Source organism: Brassica oleracea, chromosome C8, assembly GCF_000695525.1.
Source record: "Brassica oleracea var. oleracea cultivar TO1000 chromosome C8, BOL, whole genome shotgun sequence".
Lineage (NCBI taxonomy): Eukaryota > Viridiplantae > Streptophyta > Magnoliopsida > Brassicales > Brassicaceae > Brassica > Brassica oleracea.
In genome coordinates this window covers 23,037,489-23,046,060 of record NC_027755.1, presented here as the reverse complement: position 1 = coordinate 23,046,060, position 8,572 = coordinate 23,037,489, and positions in this window count along the sequence as shown.

The window sequence follows — 8,572 nt, the reverse complement described above, 5'->3', positions numbered from 1 at the left end:
TTAGCAAATAAAGAGATGATAGGAAAGATATTGGGCGATGACGGAATCTTGGATAGTGCCCACACTTGACGTGCAGGAGGACATTCAAAAAATACATGATTTATTGATTCTTCCGGATCTCCACAACGAGCACAACATATATCTCCTCTTATCCCTCTTGCCTTTAAATTTTTCATTACCGATATACATCCTGAGACCAGTTGCCACAAGAAATGCTTTATCTTCGGTGGACACTGCACTTTCCAGCAGAAGGCTTTAAGTATATCCACTGTGGGGCCATAAAAATCAGGAGGTTTTACCCTATCAGGGTAAATTCGTTCAACCTGATAACCTGATTGGACATAATATTTTCCATTATTAGTAAAATGCCATCCATTTCTATCCTCAATCTGGTTCCTACTTAAAGAAATACTTTCAATAATTCTTGCGTCCTTCGGATCTACTAGATCCCTGATTACATGTACATTCCATGAACGAGATTCCTGATTGATGAGAGAATCCACTGTGAGGTCCGGATAAATGTTGTGAGAATTTTTGTTTGCTGGTCTCGGGCGAGTGGCTGGGATCCAAGGATCATTCTATACTGAAGTAGATGAACCTGTTCCCACCCTTTTAATTAGTTCTTTACAAACCAGAGATCTAGCAGAAATAATACTCCTCCAACCATAAGACGGGGAGTATGAGCGGATCGGTTCCAGGGGTGATGCATTCCTGTAGTACCGTCCTTTGAAAACTCTTGAGAAAAGAGTATTTGGTTTCTCAATTAGCCTCCATAGTTGCTTACCAAGCATTGCTGTATTAAAATCCATGAGATCCTTAAAACCCAAACCACCATTATCTTTGGTTTCACACAATTTATCCCATGATTTCCAATGCATACCTTTTGAACTCCCTCCTGGACTCCACCAAAACTGAGCTACTGCGCTCGTTAACTTTTTAACTGTAGCCTTCGGTAACCGATAAACAGACATGACATGGTTTGGCAGGGCCGTAACCACCGATTTTATAATTACCTCTTTTCCTCCTTTTGTAAAAAATCTAAAAGTCCATCCATTAACCCTATTATTCAACCGTTCCTGTACAAAGCCAAAAACTTGTACCTTTGATCCACCAAGGCTTTCTGGTAAACCTAAATAGGATCCCATACCGCCTATGTTATGTATTCCCAGAACATCCCTCAGCTCTTGACGATTAACTTCCTCAATCTTATGTCCAAATTGAATTGAAGATTTCTGGAAATTAATTTGTTGTCCCGAGACATTCTCATATTCCTTTAAAACCCGAAGAATGGTTTGACACTCTTCCTTATTTGTCTTACAAAAGAAAAGACTATCATCTGCAAATAACAAATGAGAAATTGCTGGACACGCTCTTGCCACCTTTAAACCAGTAAGTTATTTCATTCTCTCCGCCTTCTTAATATTCGCGATTAATGCCTCAATGCACATAATAAATAAATACGGAGACAGAGGATCTCCTTGTCGCAGGCCCCTTTGAGGGATAATAAGACCTTGTGGCTGACCATTGATAAGTACCCTATATTGAACCGAAGAAATACATTCCAGTATCAAGTCAATAATGCTAATGCTAGATGATTAATTTATAAAAGTATAGATATTTTGGTAATGAAAATATCTTAAGCTCAATAAAGACAACTTTCAACGTAGTTAAACTACTTTAGTTTAATATAAGTATTCTACGAGATTTGATAACGTATCTTACCTTTGATAGCTGATTACCCGAATTAGGAGATATAAAGTTTGGAGAGTGTTCTAAAAAACATTACTTTGTAGAGCGCCAAACACATTCCGCCATCAGAATGATGCCACCTACACACTAACTAGACACATGTCAACCTACTTTAGAAAGTTAAGATTGCGCAAACCGTAAGTGACAAAACGATATTTTCATAATACGAATTAGTGATAAGAGACTATACACACGTAGAAGTTATATGAAATAGTTAACGGGATGTACAGAAAAAGGTGACCATCTTAATTTCTTGAAATATTGTCATACTTTAGAAAATAAAAACAAAATAGTGGAATTTTCTAAACATTATGTAATGCATGACGTAGTATTCAAGTTTGCGTAGTTTAACATACATGTGACATACAAGTATAGCTTTGTTTGTCAACAATCCCCTTTATCAAATCAATTTTGAAAAAATTACATCTAAACATACTTTTTCATTGTCTTATCATTTAAATTTTGGGCTTACCAGAAATTTTTATTGGGCTATCAATAATTGGATTTAAAGAATAGATGATCCACTGGATTTATAGATAGTATAAATTAAATAGATATAATTTAATATTGTGATACTATACCTCTATACGTTAAATATTTAAATATTTGTCGATGTTAACTTTTAAAATTATAAATATATTTTTTTTTAAATAACAAAAATCATATTATCTAACAATGATTAATTTTTATTACCTTAAATCAATGAATTTTTTTTTAAACTATACAGTTTATTTTAAAAATTAAACAAAAACTAAATGTTTAATTATTTACTCGATAATATAAATCTATGAACCAGAAAGTTTAATTTTTTAAAAACTTTCTAAATTTGTGAAATGTTACAATATCTTTGAATATGACAATAAAATAATATTTTACTAATCTTTATATATATAGTATCGATTTTAATAATGAAATAATAATCCGAAAATATATATATAGTAGAAGGTACAAATACATGTAAAAGTTTAAAACAATCTATTCAATGAAAAAAATATACCGTATACTTATTATGTTTTAAAAATTGATAGACACATATATCATAATATATACCAATTTAGAATTGAAAACAAAATATTTATATAAAAATAAATGAAAACAAAAATCCGCGCGGTTGCGCGGATCGAGATCTAGTTTAGCTTATTTAACTAGAAAATTGCTCGTTTATTTTGGCTCTTATGAATATGGACAAGAATAATCAACTCTAAACCGAAATATAATGTATGAAAAGAGGCAAACTCAGTTAAAAAGCCAGCTATTCTATAGAATTTTCTATCATATTCACTAAGTTTAGAGCAGTCGGTTTCAGTTTGAATATATATTTTCCATATAAATCAGTAATATTTTTTTTTCTTTTAACCCCTAATGGGAGATACCATTTCTGAACTTAAAGTTTTACAAGGAATATCACTTTTAAGAGAAAATACAACATAACTCATGTGGAACATGAACCCCAAACAAAATGAATCTTGATGCTTTGGTCTAACCCTGAACTCTTTCAAACTAGAGAGAACGATATGTGGTCGTCGTTGAGTGGTGCAGGTTTCTTTGAGTGGCAGAGGGAAGAGCACTTTGCTCCATATCGAGAGAGTATAGCTTTGCTCTAAGAAGAAGGTAGATGTCTTTGACAACAGAGTGGGCGGGCTTTGAAGTCTGATTGTGGAGTCGTGAATTTCGTTCCTTCCAAATGGAGTAGACAGCAGCTTGAATGACCAGATTGTAGATAGTTTTCAGCTTTCTATCCAGCCTGAGAGAAATGATCCAAGGAACCACCATTGCTATCTGTGTTGGGATAGCTAGACCACTTCTTGTGAACATACTCAACACCGTCAAAGAAAAGTCACATTGAAAGAAAAAGTGCTCAATCGATATATCAGTAATATGAATATGTAGTACCACGTTATTCCAAGTTTGTAAGATTTGAGCTGGATTATATATGTTCTAGACAGATTACGAGTAACAATAACAAAAAACTATGTGGAGAATGCCAGAATCGGCCGAAAATATGGTCGTTCTCGTGTTACTTGCCAATGCATGGTCTTTAAAAACTTTGTTTCAACGATGATGATGCATAACTAACTTTACAATAGCAGGTGTAACACTCAACGATTTGGTGAAGAAAATGGATAGACACTTGTCAAATTTTCGTTAGGTTTTTGTTTAATTCTTATGCATATAATTATTCGTTATTGCTTAGAACTTTAGGACTTGTTTACTAAAGTCTTGGTTGCAGAAGAGAATAATGGAAACAACAAAATGCAATATACATACGGAGCTTAATAATAATTATCATATAACAAGAGTGTTGTTAATGGTTAGCTCTAAGGTTATAGTCTACACATTAATTAACAAATTTTATATAACCTTCCCAACAAAGTTTTAAGAAGAAGAAGGATACTAACACATTAGATGATGCCTGCTCGGAGAGGTATGTGAGATGAAGAAACGTGTGATTACAGGAGTTTCTAAATATAGTAAATCAATAAAAAAATTGAAACTCTTATTAATCCTCTGGTTGTCTTAGTCTCAGTGCACTCTCCACTTCTTGTTTTATCAACGCCCACTTCTTTCTCCACACATGCTCTATTTTTTTCGTTTATTTTATATGTTTTTGAATAATTAATAGGAAGCTCACATCTAAACATGTCAATATACAAAACCTTTTTCAGACCAAATATTAAATGATTATTGGTAAGTCTATAATCATATCCCGTTACTAATATATAATTCATCAATTGCGAATTTGCGATTTTAAAAAATAATGCAAAATCAAAGAAAATGCATTGAAATTGACCAAATTCAATCAATTGTGGGCACGATATTGCCAAATGCCACATCTTCGGTTTATGACAATGACACTGGCAATCTCCCATTTTTGCCTAAAGAGTAAAAGACCAATCGAATACATTCTTTATGTCTTACCTTTCAAAATGGCCTGGAGTATTCACCCGAAAAGTCAAAACTGTTTCTGTTTGAACATATGCTAGATTTTGATCCGCGATTAGAAATCACCAGTTTAGTTTTTAAATTTAATAATTTTTAATATAAGATATTTTATAAGTATTGCCACATTATTCGGAACCGAATAATCAACCTGTACCAAATTGAAAAAAAAACCAAAACTGAACCAAAATTTATAAATAACCGAACAGATCATATATCTCTAGAACCAAAAAACCGGAACAGAACAAAAAAAGAAATGGATATCTGAATTTTTAAAATACAAATTATATACCTACAAATATTAATTATATGTAATTTCTAAATAACCAAATATCCTAATTATACTATTTATAAACTAAATTACCCAATAAAAACAAATTACTCAAACATTTTTTTCAAATATTAAAAAAATTATCTTAATAAATCCTGAACATTCAGTTTAATTTTCTACTAAAAGGAACCAAAACACCAAAATCGAAATACCAAAACTGAAACTGAATGTTGACGACTTATAGTGAATCTATATTTTAAATGGTGTGAAAAACATTATATATTTATAAATTATTTAACTCCTTTTAATGGATACATATGTGGTTTATAGATGAATTAAGATATAAGTGGTACCTGGAGTAGAACCAGTAAACGCAGTCACCGTATATAATTTAGTTTCAATTTAATGAAAATCCATTATTTAAAAATCCATTATATAAAATAATCTGTTTTTTTAAGTATGTTTGGTGGCACAAAAGTAATATTCCAAAGGGAAACATAGGTAAGATATAACAATGATTCTGAATTAATAATATTGATGTATAAATCTTTGGTGTATCATAGTAAGTTGAGTAATAAATAAGAGCATTGATTATTTTATAGTCAGAGAAATATAAAATAATTGATTATTGTATAGTTACAGAAATATAAGTTGAAACCAAAAAAATAGTTAAGTCTAATTAAAGGTCCAACAACTTTTCACAAATAGATTTTTTAAGAATTCTTCTTTTTTAATAGTACAGATTAGATAACCAGGCGCTATCAAGCATCAAGAAGATAATAGACCATACTATGTGTATTTTTTTTTATTTTTTGTTGAACACAGACCATACTATGTGTATAAAGTGTGATATCTAGTCTATTCATTACTGTTGACATCTCGATTCTTGGTCGTTGTGGTTGTTTATGCATGATCTTTGATTTATGACCATCGGAAGCAAATCTTTAAAGATCAAGATATTCTTTGCCTTTGTGTGTGGGACTCTTCTTTTGATTTGATACTGATGGTGATGTTCGGGGATCATAATAGCCGCATCCTCGTCTCGAAGTCAACCAAAACCGTGATGCAAACCAAACTATAACATTTCTGAGATAACCGGATTTCTGATGTTTTGGTTTGTAAACCATAACAGGGTCCTTGGAATCTTTTTGGTACCTAAATTAAACTGCAAGGTTATTGGTACAGACGAGAGAGGATTGATTGGTTTACTTTCGCTCCAGCTCGGTTTGTTTTGGTCTAGTTTGGTATGTAGTTGCCGGTTAACTACAACCAAGTGGGTTTTAAGACCACGCATAAAGTCAAACCTAGTTGATACGGATTCTATCTTTAGACATGGAAAATAGAGACAATAACTAAGATTCGAGATGGTTGCAACTTGCAAGAGTAAAAAGTGTTTGATAACAATCAAATATTTTTAGATTTGCCATCAACTGATTAAATCAAAGTGAGTTTTTAATGTGTTTCTGTTCATATGTCCCTCCCTCCTTATAAATCAAATCTCACATTCCATTTTTCCTTTGAAATTCGTGTTTAGAGTCCAATTATTTTCTCTAATCTGCTTCTATCAACAAATTCTATTTCAATACATAATACCGGTCCGGAGTTAAGAGGCACAGAATATACTCGACCTCGCAAGGCTGAAGAACGCTGCCGTTTTGATATTTACCTTTTTTGGAAACATATCATATGCTAAAGAGGAAACAATTCATAATTTTCCTTTTTTTTCTGTAACAAACGATCAAATATCTCCTAAGTCCATGTTCAGTCAATGCAACTATGTCTGAATTTGTAATGACAACTAGATTTTGACCCGTGCATCCGTACGAAATGTTTATTTTAATTTGTAAGAACATTATAAATTTATAATTAATCGGTAATTGTTGGATTTAAAAATTATGGTCATGTTATATATTATTTTTTGACTATTATTGTATTTGTAATACGAATAAAAGAATACTAATACATTCATATATTGTTATTTTTGTTTCATTGTTTATTTGATATCGTAACCCCAATATTATAGCTATTTCTAGTATCATATATCTAACCAGGTGTTTTCCTGCACCATGTGCAGTAAATTTTTTTTAAAATCTAACTTATATTTATTAAAATTTATTAAATATTATAAATTTTACTATTTTCTTACTAATATTTAATATAGATTTGATATATATTAAATCAATTTGTATAAAACTAATAAAAATAGTATAAAAATGTTTAATTATCAAATATTTAACCTAAACAATATTTATAAAATTTGTACATATATAAGACTAATGATCTTACGATTAGATATTTAAATTTTTTAAAAATTGTAGAAATTTTTGAAAGCTTTAGTAATACAAATTGTATAAGTATACAAAGTAATAATATTTCGAAATTTGAAATGTTACATATAAATATATTTATTTTATAGATGATGTATGAACTATTACCATATTCTAATAAGTTTGCCAAAAATACAAATCAACATTAAATGAAATTATCCATGTCATATTTTTCCGGAAGCCATGTCATCAATTTCAGTAGACATGTCATATTTGTTTTGTGAAATTGATTGTAGAAAGGACATGTGGCAAAATCACTTTGCAAATATAGTCTAGGGGATTCTATTTTGGTGGTCCATAAAAAAATTAGAAAGAAAGTTTATTCAATCTATTAGTTCCTTTATATTGTATTTTATATATATATATATATTGGAAAAAATGATAATGGTTATTGGAAAATACATTAGTAAAAATCAATTTTTGAATACATATATATTATGAATCCATTTTTTCTTTGAATTTTGTTTAATGATTAATTTAGACAAAATATGTTTTTAGTTAATTATATTGGACCAGTTGCACAAAAAAGTAATTAGATTGAGTCATTTTCGTATATTTTAAATCTGGTCCAAACAAATAATTTATAAAAATATAATGGACTTCAATTTTTTTTAATAACATAAGCCCATTATTATTTTTTAATATATTGCTATCCATATTTTCAAACAACATTATACTTCTTTTTAATTATGTTTGTTTCCAAACATTCCCAAAGGTATTTCTACTTTAATAAGATAGAAGATATAATATAGCAAAAATATGTTGTTATTTATTTTTTCATGTCATTATTAAATATCATATATGTGTCATCATATAATTAATAGTATTTTTTACCTACCATCATATAAGTAATCATATAATTAATAGTGTTTTATAATGGTTATAAAAAACATTTTTATAATGGTTATAAAAAAACATTTTAGTAAAATAAATTTATGAATCTATGTATATTCTTGAATCAATTTTTGATATAAATCAAAGCTGGCCCATATATATAGTTTTCATAATATAATGAATTTCTAATTTTTCTTGATAACATAAGTTCATTACTCTTTCACTACAAGAAAACAGCGATATTCTGACGGATATTCCGACGGAAAATAAAATCCTCGGAATATACCGAGGAATTTCCGAGGAAATTCCGAGGAAACACAAAATTGGAATTCCTCGGAATTTCCTCGGAATATACCGACGGAATTCCGAGGAAACTACAGTCCGTCGGAATATTCCGAGGAAATTCCGAGGAAAACTGTGTTCCTCGGAAAAAACCGATGAATTCCGAGGA